This window comes from Schistocerca americana, chromosome 7 (genome assembly GCF_021461395.2).
Source record: "Schistocerca americana isolate TAMUIC-IGC-003095 chromosome 7, iqSchAmer2.1, whole genome shotgun sequence".
In the NCBI taxonomy this organism is placed as follows: domain Eukaryota; kingdom Metazoa; phylum Arthropoda; class Insecta; order Orthoptera; family Acrididae; genus Schistocerca; species Schistocerca americana.
Genome location: NC_060125.1, coordinates 391198935 through 391218774, shown reverse-complemented (window position 1 = coordinate 391218774; position 19840 = coordinate 391198935).

The window sequence follows — 19840 nt, the reverse complement described above, 5'->3', positions numbered from 1 at the left end:
CCAACATCGTGTCGGACCTCCTCTCACCCCAATTATTGGAGTATTGCATGGGGGCTTAATTGAAATGGAATAATTTTTAGTAGCTGTGTGTCCGGTTACGAAGTCTCGTAACCGGTAGGCCCTGAGTAGTATTAGTACACAATCTGACTGCATAAAATAACAATGAAGAATGAAGGGAAATTTCCGTTAACACAATTGATTAATTAAGTCACCTGCAACTATAAAAGCTACGAAACAACAAAGCACAAGTGTAACTGTTCTGTGTGTGGTAGTGTGATTCAACGTACATGTATCTGGCACGGTTCTTCCTCAACACGGCAAGATATTTTAAACACCATTTACAATGAACCAATTGAAAAACCAGAAATACTATAATTGCACATAGAAAACGGAATTAAAAGTCTAACACATGAACACGAGCCAGATGCTTTGTTGACTGAACCTGTGACAAAAAGGCATTGTCGTTAAGGAAATGTGAAATAATTTTTTTTTTTTTTTTACCTCCATATATATTGACGAAAAATGCACTGTGATCATTGCAACATCTTCCATCTATACATTACACCAACCGAACAGCATCTACTGTCTCGCCCAACAGAACAACTGCACACAACATGCTCTCACTAGTACTGCTCTCGACATCCTCTCAACAAGCACTGCCCACGACAACCTCTGAACTACTACTGCTCACGGTAACCTCTGAACTACCACTGCACCAGTGGAGGCGGCGGAATAATAATCTTTGGCGCAATCTCTGGCGCTGTGACTCAGTGTAGCCACCTTTCATATGCCCCTCCTCCACGGGCTAGAATTTGGTGGTATTTTTGCCAGCATTGGTGGTGAAAATACCACCAAATTCGTCCAAAAAATACAGACAAAAAATAAAAGATGATATTAATACGTAAATATCACATAACTAAATAAATTTTGGCTTTGCACTGACCCTTCAACAACCTAATATATAACATACAGTAAGGATTACAAATGCTTGCATACATGTGATTGTACATAATGGTTCACACAAGTATCATTTGTCAGAGTGGTTAAACAATTCAATCAATGGTACCAGCGATGACGTATAGGTACAGGTAAGAATCTCATAACATTTCATAAACAGTAAATATACAAAAAATCAGTTTATACAAATATTCAAATAAAATCTTTTCAATAGTTCAATAAACAAGTAGCACTCCTCAGAGCAGTTGACAGTTGCAACAGTAGCACCCAACAATGATCAACAGGTGCAAATAGCAGTCCCATAACATTTCATCAGCAGTATTTAAACAGCTCCAACAGTGGCACCCAGCAATGGCGAGCAGGCGCAGACACCAACAAGTGACATTATCTCAGTAGCAGCAGTTCCATCAGTGGCATCCAGTGATGTTGACAGGTGCAGACAGCAACAAGTGACATCATCTCAGTAGAAGCATGAAGCTTGTTGAAGAACCTATCCCAAGTACACAACACAGACCCGTCGTTTGTGTTGTGAATGCCATTGTTAAACCAGAGGAGGTGCCTTTCCAAAGACGGTTTAATTTCAAAAAGGCAGACTGGCAGAAATTTAAAGAGCAATTGGACGAAGAGATTGAGATAATCCCTCCTCGACCAGATGAGTATGGTAGATTTATCTATCTTGTGAAAGGGATCTCAAGGAAAAACATCCCAAGGGGTTGCCGTACCCAGTACATCAAGGGTCTGACCGGCAGCAGCAAGGTCTTACTTGACAGGTACCAAAAACTGTTCACTCAGGACCCCTTCAGCGAAGATACGATGGAGACTGGGGAGGAACTAATGCAGGCTTTTGCTGAGGATAAGAGATCACAGTGGTGCAAACTAGTCGAGAATTTTGACATGAAACAAAACAGCAGACGTGCTTGGAAACTACTGAAAAACTTAAGTGGGGACCCAACTGACCACCAGCAGAAGAACAACGGGATAACAGCAAATCAGATTGCTAGCCAACTTCTGAAGAATGGGAAAACCAAAGGCAAAAGAGAAAGGGAAAGAGTTATACCCCAAGAACAAAAAGATTATGGACTCCTCAATGCTTCATTCACAGCAACCGAACTGGGAGACGCCATTCAGAGTATGAAACTGAATAAGGCCGCTGGAACTGATGACCTTAGAACAGAACAGATAAAACAGTTTTGGCCCAAAGCTCGAAATTGGTTACTACAAATGATGAACACCTGTATTAAAGAGCTGAATATTCCAAAACTATGGCGGCAGGCGAGAGTGGTGGCTTTACTAAAACCTGGCAAGGAGATAAAGGACCCCAAAAGTTCCAGACCAGTGTTACTTCTATGCCATCTCTATAAGATACTGGAGCGGATGATTCTCAACCGGGTGGCAGAAACTATAGATGGAAAGCTCATAAACGAACAAGCCGATTTCAGACCAGGAAGATCTTGTTCTGGGCAAATACATAATCTGACGCAACATATAGAAGACGGGTTTGAAAAAAAATTAATAACTGGAGCAGCTTTCATAGACCTTACTGCTGCATACGACACGGTAAACCACAGAAAGCTATTGCGCAAATTATATCACCTCACAGGGGACTGTAGGTTGACGAAGGTTATTGGTAGTCTTCTGCAGAATCAAAGATTTTATGTCTCCCTAAATGGTAAGAATAGTAGATGGCGACTGCAGAAGAATGGCTTACCACAAGGAAGTGTACTTTCTCCCATCCTTTATAATGTGTACACTAATGACCAACCTATACCTCAAGATGCAAGACTGTTCGTATATGCTGATGACACAGCAGTGGTGGTCCAGGGGTCCAATTTTGATGCAACATCTGGAAATCTATCTAGAGCGCTTGAAGAACTGGCTCAATACTATGACGCCAATCACCTCAAGCCAAACCCTGACAAAACCCAAGTATGTGCTTTCCACCTGTGCAATAGAGATGCTGGAGTTGAGCTCGACGTTACATGGCAACGTAAGAAGCTACAGCACTGTCTAACACCTAAATACCTTGGGGTTGTACTTGACAGAACGCTTTCCTTCAAGCACCATTGCCAAAACACCAAGGCTAAATAAAATCTGCTCCAGGAATAACATCATCCGCAGGCTGACAAACTATGAATGGGGAGCTCAACCATCAGTACTGAGAACATCAGCACTTGCTCTGTGTGTTTCTGCAGCAGACTATGCAGCGCCAGTATGGGAAGCATCTGCACATGCTAAGCAGGTTGATGTAAGTGTAAATGAGACAATGCGAATTGTTACAGGCTGTCTCAGACCCACACCAACGGGTAATTTGTACCTACTTGCTGGAATTGGCCCATCCAAGATCAGAAGGCAGGTGGCAGCAGACGCTGAGAGAACAAAGAAAGAAACAGATTCTTGACACCCACTGAATGGGCACGTCACTCAGGCTCAGAGGCTTATGTCTAGAAATAGCTTTATTGCAAGAACCAAGATCCTTGACGGTTCACAGGAAGATAATAGAGTCCGTAAATGGAAGAATGAACAAACCGCACTACAGATAATACCAAAAGAGCAAATGGCACCTGGAAACAAACTTCCTTATACAGTGTGGAGAACACTAAATAGGCTGAGGGCTGAGGGCTGGTGTACCCAGATGCAAAACTAATCTGTGTAAGTGGGGACTGCTGACTAACGATGACGACGTTCTTTGCAGATGCGGAGAGGTACAAGATGAGGCACATCTGCTCATGTGCCGACTACTGCCGGAGCCCTGCAATTTTAGTGACCTGCTACAAGCCAACGACAAAGCTGTAGCGGTGGCTAACTATTGGAAAAATAAAATTTGATCTGGACATGGAAAAGTAAAAGTAAAGTAGAAGCAGTTCCATCAGTGGCACCCAGCAATGTTGAGCAGGGGCAAACAACAATAAGTGACATCATTTCAGTAGAAGCAGTTCCATCAGTGGCACCCAGTAACGTTGAGCAGGTGCAGACAGCAACAAGTGACATTATCTCAGTAGAAGCAGTTCCATCAGTGGCACCCAGCAACGTTGACAGGTGCAGACAGCAACAAGTGACATTATCTCAGTAGAAGCAGTTCCATTAGTGGCACCCAGCAATGTTGAACAGGTTCAGACAGCAACAAGTGACATAATTTCCATAGAAGCAGTTTCATCAGTGGCACCCAGTAATGTTGAACAGGTGCAGACACCAACAAGTGACATCATTTCAGTAGAAGCAGTTCCATCAGTCACGCCTGGGTTCCTGGGTTCGATTCCCGGCGGGGTCAGGGATTTTCTCTGCCTCGTGATGACTGGGTGTTGTGTGATGTCCTTAGGTTAGTCAGGTTTATGTAGTTCTAAGTTCTAGAGGACTGATGCCCATATATGTTAAGTCCCATAGTGCTCAGAGTCATTTGAACCAGTTCCATCAGTGGCACCCAGCAATGTTGAGCAGGTGCAGGTAACAGTCCACAACATTCACTATCAATAATTAAACAGTTCATCAGAGTTCATCAGCAGAAACTTAACATTTCCAAGTGGCTCCCATCAATGATGAACAAGTGCAGGTAACAGTCCATAATATTCACTATCAATAATTAAACAGTTCATCAGAGTTCATCAGTGGAAATTAAACATTTCCAAGTGGCACCCATCAATGTTAATAGGTGAAAGCACAAACAACAGTTTGAATGCACACACAATTGCTTTTACAAAATTATTATCAATGCTCTTACACTAAACATACAAATTATAATAAATGCACAAATGATATCAGATAATGGTCATATTAACTATTACAAATACTCAAATATCAGTAAACCTATAATATTTATGGGTGTCAGTGCAAGCCACAACAAACAAGTAAAATAATATTTAGGAGGTAGGTCAGTACCACTTATTTGGGATTAGGAAAGGAAAACACACAAAACACACTCACTCATCTTTGTAATTGAATAGTGTTAACTGTGTAAATGCAATTCTGTCAAAATTTGATGTTCAACATGTGTATCAAGTAATAGTGGCAACAGTGTGTAACAGTCAATAATAATTAGTCAATGTCATAGTCATCATGTCAAGACCAATGTTTGCCAAGCCAAATCAAAATGTACAGTTGCTGAACAACTGTCAGTGTGCCAAGATATGCAAATACTTCCTCTCTCCAAAAAAAAGTTTATACTGCTTATTGATTTAACGAAGTGTGTGTGTAGACAATCTTCCTTCCACTTGAGTGTTCTAGTCTGCCATCTTCATCCTCCTTGTTCCATATTAACCAACAAAAAAAATGATCCTCACTTACTTTACCTCTTGTGCAACAAAACTCCAACGATCATCAGCATCACATAATCTTAATACTTCAATAATACCTCTTACGTCGATACATATAAACCTTATCATCAATATCATTTACCTTACCTTTTGTCCACCAAAACTCCAATAATCATCAACATCACACAATCTCAGTACCTCAATAATACCTCTTCAATACATCGATACATATAAGCCTTATCACCAATATCATTTCACTTCCACAACAACTCTCTCCTCTAGTCAGTCTCCTCGAACAAGTACAGATAAAATCCCAGTGCAAACTTCAATTCATCGTCCCATATAATCCGAAGACACAATGTCCACACACAACCTCTCTGTAATCCATCTGACCCAAATTTTCTACTCATTATGAATTATAAAATACATTTTGGTCACCTTGTCCATCATTAAATAAAAGAAATGCATACATGACCTCTAACAGCCTTCAGTTTGAATAACATTCAGTAAGTAGGTACGAGTACGGAGTATGAATGATCACATAAGACATTGAATGAATAAATCGTAATATTTCACAGTGTGAACACCACTTCAAGAATCATGGCAAAACAGAAGCAAACATGTGGAGTATTTTTTTTTTTTTTTGTGTCAAGTGTCACTTGCTGTTTCAATTGCTCACGAAGAATGCAGTGTAATAACTGTCAATGGTCTAAACCTAGTGTTGGTATTTCATGTCGTTAGCTTCCTTTCTATTAGCATGAATTTATACAGCTTCCATAAAACCTCCAGCTCATGTGACTTCAATGAAGTTTCTCGTACCAATGTCGTTCGTAGAATTATAGCAGTTCATTTTCTTATCTTAAAATATAAAGCACTGAGCGTAAGCAAAACATGCAATAGCGAGTAAATAAACCAGTAGAGACCAGAATGTCAACAAGTGGATGTAGCACAATCCTTACAACGAGGCTCTCCCAAGCGAACAATCTATAATTAATACTATAGTGTGACCTAAACTCCATGTTCGTACACAGTATATCAGCATTTCTATATACCAAATTAAAGAGTAGTTATGACAACAAGACAGAAATGTGTAAATATGCAATCCATACGCAAAGCAGCAAGTATATATCTTACATAATAAACAGGTCATTAGCATCATATCAGCATAAGCAAATAAATGTTGATATGCAATCTTAATAAGTAAACATGAAGGCGCAAGCAGATAAATCACAAAGAATGACTTAAATACATAACCGTATCAGCACAACTAATCAGGTGACAATTATAATTTAAATAAATAAGCACAGTGGGCACATAATAAAAAAATAGGACATCAGTGAAAAAGCAGAGCAGCCAAGCGATGCATAATACACATAAGTAACAACCCTGTTCATTAATCAATCATTGTCAAAATCAGTTAACACAAAATATAAATCACGTAATCGCGAGCAGCAAATTACGTATAAAGTACATACCTAAGTAGAAACATGCTACCTGAAAAATAAACTCAATTAATAGTTACCTTTTTAGTTTATTACTTTCTTCTTCGAAATTACATTATTCATGACATTTTCTCGATAGCAAGTCCTCTTAACGTCGGACACACACAGAATTTACCTGAAGTTCTTAAATATTTTATACAACTGTATCCTGAAAAAACTGAACGTTAATAACATAATTTATCAAGTCACTATAGCTTTATACTGAATTTAATCGGAGAAATTAGACTGTGTGTTTGTTTACGGCTGTCAGTGCATTTGCACTGAGCGTTTGATCAGCTGTAGGTACGCGTGACATAGGAAGTAATTGTTTGCGGTCAACGACTGCCTTGTGCGGCGTGCAGACTTGACTGTTGCTTTGAGTATGTGCCGCCGCCAGAACACGGCGCGGTATCCTTGTGTTCTCTGCGAGTTTACGTGTAACTGTTAATTTCTCAAAAGTATGTCATTAAACAAAAATTTTAACGTTCGATATATGCTGTATTCCCTTAGAGCGCCGTGGTTTAAGAGTTTCTACTTCGACAGTGTTATCATGAATAATTTTGCGAACTCTATATGGACCGTTATAAAGCAGAAAAAATTTGCGACACAAGCCTTTTCCCTTGTGAGACAAACGATGAGACTTAATTAACAACTTTTGACCAACTGCCAAGGTTTTTAAACGACCAGGACGTTTAGCTGATTTCTCTCTTCTAGAAGCCGCAGATGCAATATTTTGTAGAGCCAGGTTCACAACTTCAGAATGCCGCAGTTTCCGTGTAGGCGGAAAAGGAACGATTTCAGAAATGCGATTTGTCGGTGCTTTATTTTTTAATATCAATATAGGCGGTAAAGAAGTTGAATCATTAGGGAGTACATTCAGAATGTTTTGAAAAATATGAAGATACTGATCCCACGTTCTGTGATTCTGATGACAATAAAGACGACACAATTCAATGATTTCCTTCATCCATCTCCCTGAAGCGTTAGTTTGAAGGTGAAAAAGTGAAATGAAAATTGGTTTAATCTTACGACGCCGTAGAGTACGAAGCCAAATTTTAGAGCGAAACTGTGATCCATTATCTGATATAACTTTACCAACATGACCCACTTCTTTAAGAAAATGTTTGATGAAGGCATTAGATACTGAACGAGCTGTTGCTTTGCATAAAGATGTAAAACACACATATTTTGATGTCAATTCCACTGCTACCAAAATGTACGCAAAACCATTAGTAGAACGAACCACTGGACCGAACAAATCGACTGCAGCCATCTCCTTGAATTTCGCTGGAATGATAGGAAACAATGGTTCTCTGTGAGAAATAGTTGGCGGCTTAGCGTTTTGACATAATTTGCAAGAACAAATCGAATACGTTTTTCCATATTACTGAAGTAGCAATTTTCTCATAATTTATGAAAGCATTTTCTGGGACCAAAGTGTGCATAACTGAAATGTGTATACCAAATCAGTTTATTAACCCACTCATCAGGAATGCAAACTAACCAAACAGAGTTGTCAACCGATTTTCGTTTAAAAAGAATATCATTGCAAACTAAATAATCCTGTCTAATCGCTACACTTTCCTTTGTCATAAGGCTGGTATCTATTGTCCTGTCTGTTTCGTCTGTCATATTCAAAATTACCGTTATAACGTCCGTTCCGATCATTATCCCTTTTCTCTGAAAATCTATTGCGATTACCGTTACTGAAAAAATTACAAGAAGTTCCGTCGTCGTTGTCATACTCACGTTCTTGTAGCAAAGTCTTAAAAGTTTCAATGTCGTCTTTACATCTTCCGGCTAAAGCAATGTGTCTTATCGATTGTGGCAGCTTAGTTAAACAAATGCGAATTAATTCAGTCGGGCTATAAGGGTTGGAAAGGAATTGATTCTTTCGAATCATATCTTCAAGGTATTCTGCCGGCGTGCGGAACTCAGGCTGTTTAAAATTATGCTGCATAATAAGACTATGTTTCACTCTATCTTGCGTTTTTCGGACCAATATGCCGATAGAAATGCATGATAAAAATCATTTAAACCATTACAACTCTAATAAGTGCGCACATGCACGTCGCTGGTTCGTTTTTCATCAATATCCAGAAAACTGTCACTTTGGGTACAATAGTCATGCCCGGTTGGTCTTTACTGACTCCTTTTCTAGATAGATTGATAGTTGAAGAGTTGTTTTGATAGATACAAAGAATAGTAAAAGCGTAGGCAGCAGTGCAGAAAACTAAAAGGGAAATAGCACCACTACAGCTCGGGGCCCTGTGCACACTATATTCACTTAGTGTAGTGAATCCCCTGAGGACCTAAATAGCCTCACATAAATTCCAGTTTGTGACTTACAAGGGGAGGCCGCCAATTGTGAAATTCAGATTGGATTCATAATGCGCATAATAAAAGCTCATGGCCAGAGGTGTAATGTGGCAAAGCACCAAGATGCACTTCTCAGCCGTTGTCGAGAAAATCGAAGGGTTAAAAGAAACCGTTGCGGTGAAATACTCTCTATGATTAATAGTTTTCTACAGCGCCGTGGCGCAGCGGTACGCGCTCGGGTTCGTAATCCGAAGGTCGCCGGATCCAATCTCGCGCCATGCAATTTTTTTTAATATTAGTTTTTTGTAATTCAAATATATATATATATATATATATATATATATATATATATATATATATATATATAAACTATTAATGAATTGCTTATGCATGCTGGTGAAGGCGGATCGCTCTCCAATTGTACCGCCTCCATTTTTCCGTTTTTTTAACATGGTGTACCAAAGCTCTCCCGTCCCCACTGATTTTCGACGATGTTATAAGTTGCGCTAGGGACCGGATCTACCTTCTTTCGAAGTTAGCGGGCAACTACGCTGTTATGCGGCGGCTCGTTTCGGCCCATTCAACATCTGTCCTTCAAGTGTTACGAGCGAGTAACGGAGTTTATATTTCATACCTGCCACAGCGAATTTGTGTTCGTGGGGTCTCTATTCTAATTCGAACGTTTGACTTACGCTATACGTATTCGTTTCGGAATATCGTTTCTACGTCTTCCGTTAACTATACGTGGTTAACATTATGAAGATAATTAATAACATTTGTGAAACACAACTTTGTTTGCGGAAAACATAATGATGTTCGAAGTCGCCAGTTTTTCCACGACAAACGACTTTCGACAACTTATTATATGCATAATTGTTGCAACTGATTGCCGGGAATTATATATATATATATATATATATATATATATAAATTTGAATTATAAAAAACAAATACTAAAAAAAAATTGCCTGGTGCGAGATTCGATCCGGCGACCTTCGGTTTACGAACCTGAGCGCTTACCGCTGCGCCACGACGCTGTGGAAAATTTTTAATCGTATAGAGTATTTCACGGCAACGGTTTCTTTTAAACTGTCGATTTTCTCGACAACGGCTGAGAAGTGCATCTTGGTGCTTTGCCACATTACACCTCTGGCCATGAGCTTTTATTATGCGCAGTATGAATCGAATCTGAATTTTACAATTGACGGCCTCCCCTTGTTAGTGGCCAGTTTGGTGGAAGTGCGTACATAAATTGATCTAACCATGAATATGGATGTATGTCATTATTAGAATTGCGAAAGATCTTAAACTTCCGAACAGTTAAGAAGTGTTTATAGTCAAAGTTTTTCCCTTGTGGCGACAAAGACCTGCCGCGTCTGTCCCAGTCCGAATGTCAAGTTCGCGCGCCTGGCCCTCTCTTGTTGCATCTCGTAAATGAAATAAATTATTTTCGTCAAACCCGCTGCTATGGGTGATTCCAAATTTCTTCTACTGTCTTTTCCTGCGATTTCGCTTTCAATTTGTTTAACTTGCTTTCGTAACCCCTCAAATTCCCTTTTAACGCGTTCATTAAATTTTCCCTGATTTTCAACATGTTTATTTATATTCTGGTACTCTTCTGTTTCTGCAAATGGCAATGGAGCTGTATCATCTGAATCTCTGTCCCCATTTAAACTAAGATTTGTCAATTTATCTGAAATCTCCTCAACTCTTTCCGATAAGTCACCTATTTGTTCTTTCTGTTTATTTACGTCTTCCGTAAGTGTCGCGACTCGGGTTTCAGTATTGACACATTTAGTAGTTAACTGTTCATACTGTTGTGTTAGGTTATTTATTCTGTCATTTGGTACGGATTCCTCGATTCTTTCAAATATTTCTTCCGTATCGTGTGCATGTTGAAGATTTAACTCTGAAAATTTTTGTACTATCACGCGATCTCTTTCTTCCTGTTCTCTATCCTGTTCCTTTTGTCTAACTTCTATTGAAATTAATCTGTTATGGTGAGCATTCAAAATCGGTTGTACTTCTTCTCTAATTTCTTTCTTTAATTCATCTTTCATGTTTTAAAACACGTCGCTATTCATGAGTCTAACCGTGTTTCCATTGTTCCCATCTCTGTTTTTAATTGAGATCCTAACTGTGATCCCAAATTTAATATTGCACTCATCAACTGCTCCATATTAACTGGTTCGAAATTCTTTTCGCCCCTAACATTTCCCGTAAAACTAACTTGCTTCGTCGTAGCTGTAAAGCTATCTGTGTTCGACACTATTCCAGAATCTTCTGTCGTTAATCTCGTATTCTGTGAATTTTTTGATTGTGAAAAATTTTGAACTGGTTCCGGACTATTTTCCCGGCTTATTAAATTATTTTCTACTTCATTATTCTTCATACTGTTCTCCTGTGTTGGCGAGTTCGCCATATTAACAATTTTGTTATTCTGACTATCCATCATTTTTGCCTTTTTCATCGATCGCGTAATCATTTACAAAACATACAAAACTCGTGACTATACGAAAATTACACAATATAACACTTTATCACCAACAATACCATTCACACGAAATGCTTCCCGACAAATGTGATTAACGAACAATTAAAATCTTCATAATTGCACAAAATTTTCAACCCGTATACGAGACATCAAAAATTAAATTCTGCAAAAATACCATTAGAAGAATGACAAGACAACTACAAACGTTCAATTACCAAAGCTACACATGCATCATAGACTAAAGTTACTAAACTACAAATTACTACAATAATACTACTGTCTGCTATTTTTACTGTCAAAAGAATTCCAAGGGACGATCCGAAGCAGCGGTCGCCACGTGCATGGGGGCTTAATTATAATGCAATAATTTTAGTAGCTGTGTATCCGGTTACGAAGTCTCGTAGGCGGATGGCCCTGAGTAGTATTAGTACGCAATCTGACTGCATAAAATAACAATGAAGAATGAAGGGAAATTTCCGTTAACACAACTGATTAATTAAGTCACCTGCAACTATAAAAGCTACGAAACAACAAAGCACAAGTGTAACTGTTCTGTGTGTGGTAGTGTGATTCAACGTACATGTATCTGGCACGGTTCTTCCTCAACACGACAATATATTTTAAACACCATTTACAACGAACTAATTCAAAAACCAGAAATACTATAATTGCACATAGAAACCAGAATTACGAGTGTAACACATGAACACGAGCCAGATGCTTTGTTGACTGAACCTGTGACAAAGAGGCATTGTCATTAAGGAAATGTGAAATAAATTATTTTTTTTACCTCCATATATATTGACGAAAAATACACTGTGATCATTGCAACATCTTCCATCTATACATTACACCAACCGAACAGCATCTACTGTCTCACCCAAACAGAACAACAACTACACACGACATGCTCTCACTAGTACTGCTCTCGACATCCTCTCAACAAGCACTGCCAGTGACAACCTCTGAACTACTACTGCTCACGGCAACCTCTGAACTACTACTGCACCAGTGGAGGCGGCGGAATAATAACCTTTAGCGCAATCTCTGGCGCTGTGACTCAGTGTAGCCACCTTTCAGTACGTGGACGTGGGCCTCTATAGCTGTCGATAATTGCGAAAGTATTATCGGTGCAGGATTTTGTGCACAAACTGACCTAAAATTTGACGCCAGTTATGTGTGACGATGTGGGTGGCCAATCATTCGCTCAAATTGTCCTGAATGTTCTGCAAACCAATCACGAATAACTGTGGCTCGCTGACATAGCGCATTGCCATCCATAAAAATTGCATCGTTGTTTGGAACCTGCAAGTGGTACCCAGTAGCCGAACATAACCATTTCCAGTCAATGATCGGTTCAGTTGGACCAGAGGACCCAGAACATTCCATGTAAACACGGCTCACACCAACATGGAGTCACCACTAGCCTTCACAGTGCCCTTGTTGACAACTTGAGTCCGCGGTTTCCTGGGGTCTGCGCCACACTCGAGCCCTACAGCATCCTTTGATTGCCTACTTGAACCGCGTCTCATGACCAGGCCACGGTTTTCTAGTCGTCTAGCGTTCAACCGATACGGTCACGAGCCCAGGTGATGTCCTGCTGTTAGCAGACACTCGTGTCGGTCTTCTGCTGCCATAGCCCATTAACGCCACTTTCCTAACGTATGCGTTCGCCGAACGCCCCACATTGATTTCTGCAGTTATTTCACAAAGTGTTGCTTGTCTATTAGCACAGACAACTTAACTCACACGCCACTGTTCTCCGTCGTTAAGTGAAGGCCGTCGGCCACTGCGTTGTCCGTGATGAGAGGTAATGCCTGAAATGTGTTATTCTCAGCATATTTTGACCGTGTGAAATCTCGGAATACTGAATTCCCTAGCGGTTTCCTGCATGAAGATTACATGCCTTTCGCTCCAACTACAGTTCCGCGTTCAGAGTCTGTTAATTCACGGCGTGCGGTCCTAACCACGTGGGAAACGTTTTCACACGAATCACCTGAAGACAAATGACAGCTCCGTCGCCAGCCGAAGTGGCCGTGCGGTTAAAGGCGCTGCAGTCTGGAACCGCAAGACCACAACGGTCGCAGGTTCGAATCCTGCCTCGGGCATGGATGTTTGTGATGTCCTTAGGTTAGTTAGGTTTAACTAGTTCTAAGTTCTAGGGGACTAATGACCTCAGCAGTTGAGTCCCATAGTGCTCAGAGCCATTTGAACAGCTCCGTCAATGCACTGCCCTTTTATACCTTGTGTACGCGATACTACCGCCATCTGTATATGCGCATATAGCTATCCCATGAGTTGTGTCGCCTCAGTGAATCTCTCTATGTTGTCCATTCACACAGTATTATGGTTGGCACTTTTTTGACACGTAACAGTTTTGTAAGGAGTTTAATGATTCGCAAATTATTACTCTCCGATAGATTTTATAAGAAAGGAATATTTTTGCAAAAGTAATTACTTACGCTTCGAAAGTAAATGTGTTTAAGATTGCTGCCGTTTGTGGCTCAGATGTAGCAACAATTGTGCAACTAATTTTTTCTGTGTTGGGAAAGAGTTTCATTGCTTTTGACATGTTATTATCGTGTCGATGTGGTTTTCCATTCAGTTACAGCTGTGATGTCTTATCTGGTACGTCAAATAACTTAGGTATTGCATTCCACACAAGTCTCCCACGTTCCACACTGAGTGATTTGACTGGAAGTACAGTGAAAAAAACTTTTCGTTGCTGAATAGATACACGACGCCCTTCTGCGATTGGTCAGGTCTTGTGCTGTTTACTAGCCATTATCTTATTCTTAAAAGAAAACAGCATTCTTCATTAAATTTCTGTAGGTCACAAGAGAATCGTAAATAAACTGCCCCTTAACGTGCCTTTTCATAGCTCCCAGGGTTCTTACGAAAACAAGGAAGAAAAATGTGGTGTAATTTTATAGCCGTTGCCAATTTTTATGGCACTAAATACAGCCCTATTGTAAAACTGTTACAAATCGACATAAACGATACTGTTCGTACTTATTCCGTATCGTATTCAGAAATATAGCTTTCTGTCCGCTTGGAACGTTGCTGTCACAATTCATAACAAAAATGATCAGGAGTATCGTGACGTATGTGTTAGATTGTGCTAATGTTCTGCCACTGCACAGTGTCTCTCCAAACAAATTTGGAATTCCGAAGAATAGACAACTGTCCTAGCTTAAAATGTCGATTATAAATAAAATTTTAAAATATTACGTTACTCTCTTTAAGGTAACGTAAAGGTTGCAAATAACTTTTCTGATCAGTTCACCCATACTTCATGAAATACAGGAAGGTCAAGAAGTAGAATTTTCTTCATAAACCGCCATAACTCTACATACACCCAATTGTTTTCCACAATATTCTGAATATGAAGCAATAAAATCTTGAGTCCTAGCCTGGCACAACCAAAAATTCAGTTCAGATACAAAGCAATTTCTAATTTTAATACAATATAAAGTTAATTGTTTATTAAAACCAATTATCGGCTGTGAAGGTTCTGTCATGGCATTCCTCGCTCTCTCTTAACGGCCCCCGCCGCATCCATCTCAGTTTTCCAAGTATTTAGTTCCCCAGTACGCGATGCTGGATGACACTGCCCGCGTGCCGCCGCGGTTAAAATACACTCCTGGAAATTGAAATAAGAACACCGTGAATTCATTGTCCCAGGAAGGGGAAACTTTATTGACACATTCCTGGGGTCAGATACATCACATGATCACACTGACAGAACCACAGGCACATAGACACAGGCAACAGAGCATGCACAATGTCGGCACTAGTACAGTGTATATCCACCTTTCGCAGCAATGCAGGCTGCTATTCTCCCATGGAGACGATCGTAGAGATCCTGGATGTAGTCCTGTGGAACGGCTTGCCATGCCATTTCCACCTGGCGCCTCAGTTGGATCAGCGTTCGTGCTGGACGTGCAGACCGCGTGAGACGACGCTTCATCCAGTCCCAAACATGCTCAATGGGGGACAGATCCGGAGATCTTGCTGGCCAGGGTAGTTGACTTACACCTTCTAGAGCACGTTGGGTGGCACGGGATACATGTGGACATGCATTGTCCTGTTGGAACAGCAAGTTCCCTTGCCGGTCTAGGAATGGTAGAACGATGGGTTCGATGACGGTTTGGATGTACCGTGCACTATTCAGTGTCCCCTCGACGATCACCAGTGGTGTACGGCCAGTGTAGGAGATCGCTCCCCACACCATGATGCCGGGTGTTGGCCCTGTGTGCCTCGGTCGTATGCAGTCCTGATTGTGGCGCTCACCTGCACGGCGCCAAACACGCATACGACCATCATTGGCACCAAGGCAGAAGCGACTCTCATCGCTGAAGACGACACGTCTCCATTCGTCCCTCCATTCACGCCTGTCGCGACACCACTGGAGGCGGGCTGCACGATGTTGGGGCGTGAGCGGAAGACGGCCTAACGGTGTGCGGGACCGTAGCCCAGCTTCATGGAGACGGTTGCGAATGGTCCTCGCCGATACCCCAGGAGCAACAGTGTCCCTAATTTGCTGGGAAGTGGCGGTGCGGTCCCCTACGGCACTGCGTAGGATCCTACGGTCTTGGCGTGCATCCGTGCGTCGCTGCGGTCCGGTCCCAGGTCGACGGGCACGTGCACCTTCCGCCGACCACTGGCGACAACATCGATGTACTGTGGAGACCTCACGCCCCACGTGTTGAGCAATTCGGCGGTACGTCCACCCGGCCTCCCGCATGCCCACTATACGCCCTCGCTCAAAGTCCGTCAACTGCACATACGGTTCACGTCCACGCTGTCGCGGCATGCTACCAGTGTTAAAGACTGCGATGGAGCTCCGTATGCCACGGCAAACTGGCTGACACTGACGGCGGCGGTGCACAAATGCTGCGCAGCTAGCGCCATTCGACGGCCAACACCGCGGTTCCTGGTGTGTCCGCTGTGCCGTGCGTGTGATCATTGCTTGTACAGCCCTCTCGCAATGTCCGGAGCAAGTATGGTGGGTCTGACACACCGGTGTCAATGTGTTCTTTTTTCCATTTCCAGGAGTGTATATCTGCGTAGCAATATGGCGCTATCCAGCTACCAACAGTGTCTTCAGTGAACGTCGCTGCGTATGGGCCCCTGCAGGAGGCGCCTGGTTCGTGCTGACTGCTGTTCATTGCCCACAAAGTCCAGAATTTTCACGCCAATACCGCAACTGGATGTCCACTAAGTGGCCACAGGTGTGTTCCATTGGACAGATGGCCTTTGACCTGTACGGAAGGATACGTCTGAAAACACCCTTCAACAATCACGAGAGCGTTATGTGCTGGAGAATGTTTTCGTGGCCGTCCGTGGGTGATGTTGTCATTGTGGGAGGCACAGTGGATCAACACAAGTATGCACGTATCCTTAGAGACCGTGTCCACCCTACATGCAGTTTATTTTTGTTTGACACGTTGGTGTCTATCAGCAGGACAATGCAAGTTGTCACACAGTTGGCAGTGTACGTGTGTGCTTCGAAGAGCACCACGACGAGTGCCTAAATGCCATACCTCCATAGCCACGAACCCCCCTCCCCCCGCATTTAAGCCCAATCGACAATCTGTGGAACTACCTCGATCGAGTTGTTCACGCCTTGGATCCTCAACCGTGAAACCTGGCGCAACTGACCTCGGCACTGAAGCCGACATGGTTCCACAACCCTGTCGGTAACTTCCAGAACTTCACTCTCTTCTCACGTGTCTCTCAGCGGTCCCCGCTATAAAAGGTGTGTTGTTCAGGCTTTTGATAGGTGATCACATTAATGGAACTGGACAGTGTAGCAATATGATGGTGCTTTGATCCAACAACACAGTATGGATTTGTGAACCGTTGTTCCGTCGAGTCTCATTAAACGAATCATCGCGTGATAACCACTTTATCATCTGGCTACACCATTTCGTTTTGTCTGATCTAATAGCGTGCTACAGTACTATGCACAGGGACTTCAGTACGTACCAGAGCTCCAGACACATACCTGAAACAAACAGAAAATAAAAAACCTAAACCTATTTTTTCGAAGTGTTCGTTAGAACTTTGACTGCTCGTCGTGTGGTTTCGTCAACAGTACAGCACCTACAATTGTATGTTCCCTTTCTCAGCACACTGTGTAGCTTCCAAGAGAATTCTCACACCCTCTTAGCTCAACAAATGCAGACCCGTATTTCGCACATCATTTGACCTCAGAAAAGTCTTTGGCTATATAAGCCGTTGAAAAATGTGGTCTGTTGTTTGAAATGGGTGACTAATGCGGTATGATGATCTTCTGTTTATCGTCTTTCCTTCTCAGACAGGAAGTTACGCTCACCTGCTGTTCTGCTGAACCGTAAAGTTGTAGGGCTTCTTCTCTCAGCAGGTATTTTGCCGCCTAATTGATAGCTTCAGTTAAAGACAAAGAGACAGTCGGGAAGTTACAGGGCATGGTAAGCAGTAAATACGATAAAAATTGGCGTATGTATTGCAACAAACACACGAACCGATCTGTCTTCTGTGGTAGTGGCATGTGTCAACATGGATCCCTCCAAAGTTCCAAACATGCACCAGCTATTAGCAGAGAGGAGGAGCCCAACCGAAGAATGCTTTGGTTTTTGATTATTACTGGGGCACATCGACAATCTTGTTGCTTATGCTGGTGACATAAGTTACACCGAGAATGACATGTTCCATAGCAAGGTGGATTTAAATGTCCATTACAGGACCGTTTTGCGACAAAATTATTGTGGCTAAAATCTGTGACCAACTGGACTGTCAGGAGCAATTAGAGAAGAGCAGATCTGTAATATTAAAGAAAAATATGTTTGGTTCTTTCAATTATTATTTACACGGTAAATCCTCAAAGTTCATCTCTACAAGCCATGACATTGAGGCAAAGCTTCCATTTCTGCTGCACGGGAATGACAGGTTTACAGCAGATAAATAATGGGAAATGTCGTCAAAGAAGGACTGGAAACCATACCGAGGTAAAATCCTGTTATACCATATAAAGAGAAATTGGCTGACACTAAAATGTGTGTACCAATGGAAGACCTGCCTGGAATATTGCAGCAGCATCTTGTAGGTGTAATGTAAATCCTAGATGTAATGTAAGATTTTCCTGGGATTTTTTACAAAATGGAGATGTGACTACCTAATATGAAATCAAAACTGCAAGGAAGCTACCAAGGAAATAGCAGTGTGATTGTGGATGACAAGTTTTAAATTTCGCAACAATTAGACAATTGCTGTAAACTGTTTTATGTGAATAAGCTCCAATTGCAGAATAAACTTACATATCAAATTTTTATGTCAAATCATAAGCACAGGAATGAACAAAGATATTCGTAACCAACTTATTGATTTTATGAAATGTCAAAACATGCGTCTACGACAAACTTTGTTGGTTAAAATTACGTGGTACTACGAGGCTGGAGGATGCAATACACAGCTACAGAATGACGTAGTTACGTAGACTTCTGCAGCCATTGCCAAAATGATCAAAAATCTTGGAAGTACTGTATCATATCTTGTTTTAAAATAGTTTAAAATATAAAGTATTAAACCGCCACTTCGGCCATGCCCTAAGGAAGGCCATTGTAATATGGCCGAATCGTCGGTTTAAATTTTAAAGCATTTTACACAATTAGGCAATACAACACCCAGAAGAAATTCAGTCAACTACAGAATGGGTCTTTGTTTGACCCTGTGCTAGACTATACCTAAGTATATGAAATACCAACAAACAGAATTTTCAATGAGCTCCACTACATGCTGTGCCAATCTTCCATGTGGTGTCAACTAACCAATAAGTTACAGAGTAATTGCTATGTGCTGCATCAAGACCAAGAAGAGATTATAAGCTATGTTCTGTCTCCCTATAATTTTATTTATTGGCCTGCAAACCTTAAATCAGATTTCAACAAAAACAACGTATTACACTGAAGTGCTACATTAAAGCAGGATAAACATATTTTTAGCACTCCAGAACATTGTAAAATTGGTGCTCCCAAGGCTGGAAACGTCACAATTAATAAAATATCTTGGGGGGTTATGCCTTAGTCGAATGGATTTCACATTAAAACCCAATGTTTCATACCCATTTACGTAGGATATTTTCAGGGGGGATCGTAGCTTCTTTGAGTGTCCGGTCCACACCCTGGCTCGCCACTGACTACAGTAAACTTCCTTTTATGCTGTCTTCCGCACAGTGCCATGACGTCACACGCTTTGAATACCCGAGTGCAATTGGCCTTGTTGGCAGGGAAGCGGTGATGCACAATGACGGGTGGAGGATTAGATGGACAAGGAGAGAGGGGGGAGTTTAGGATGTATGT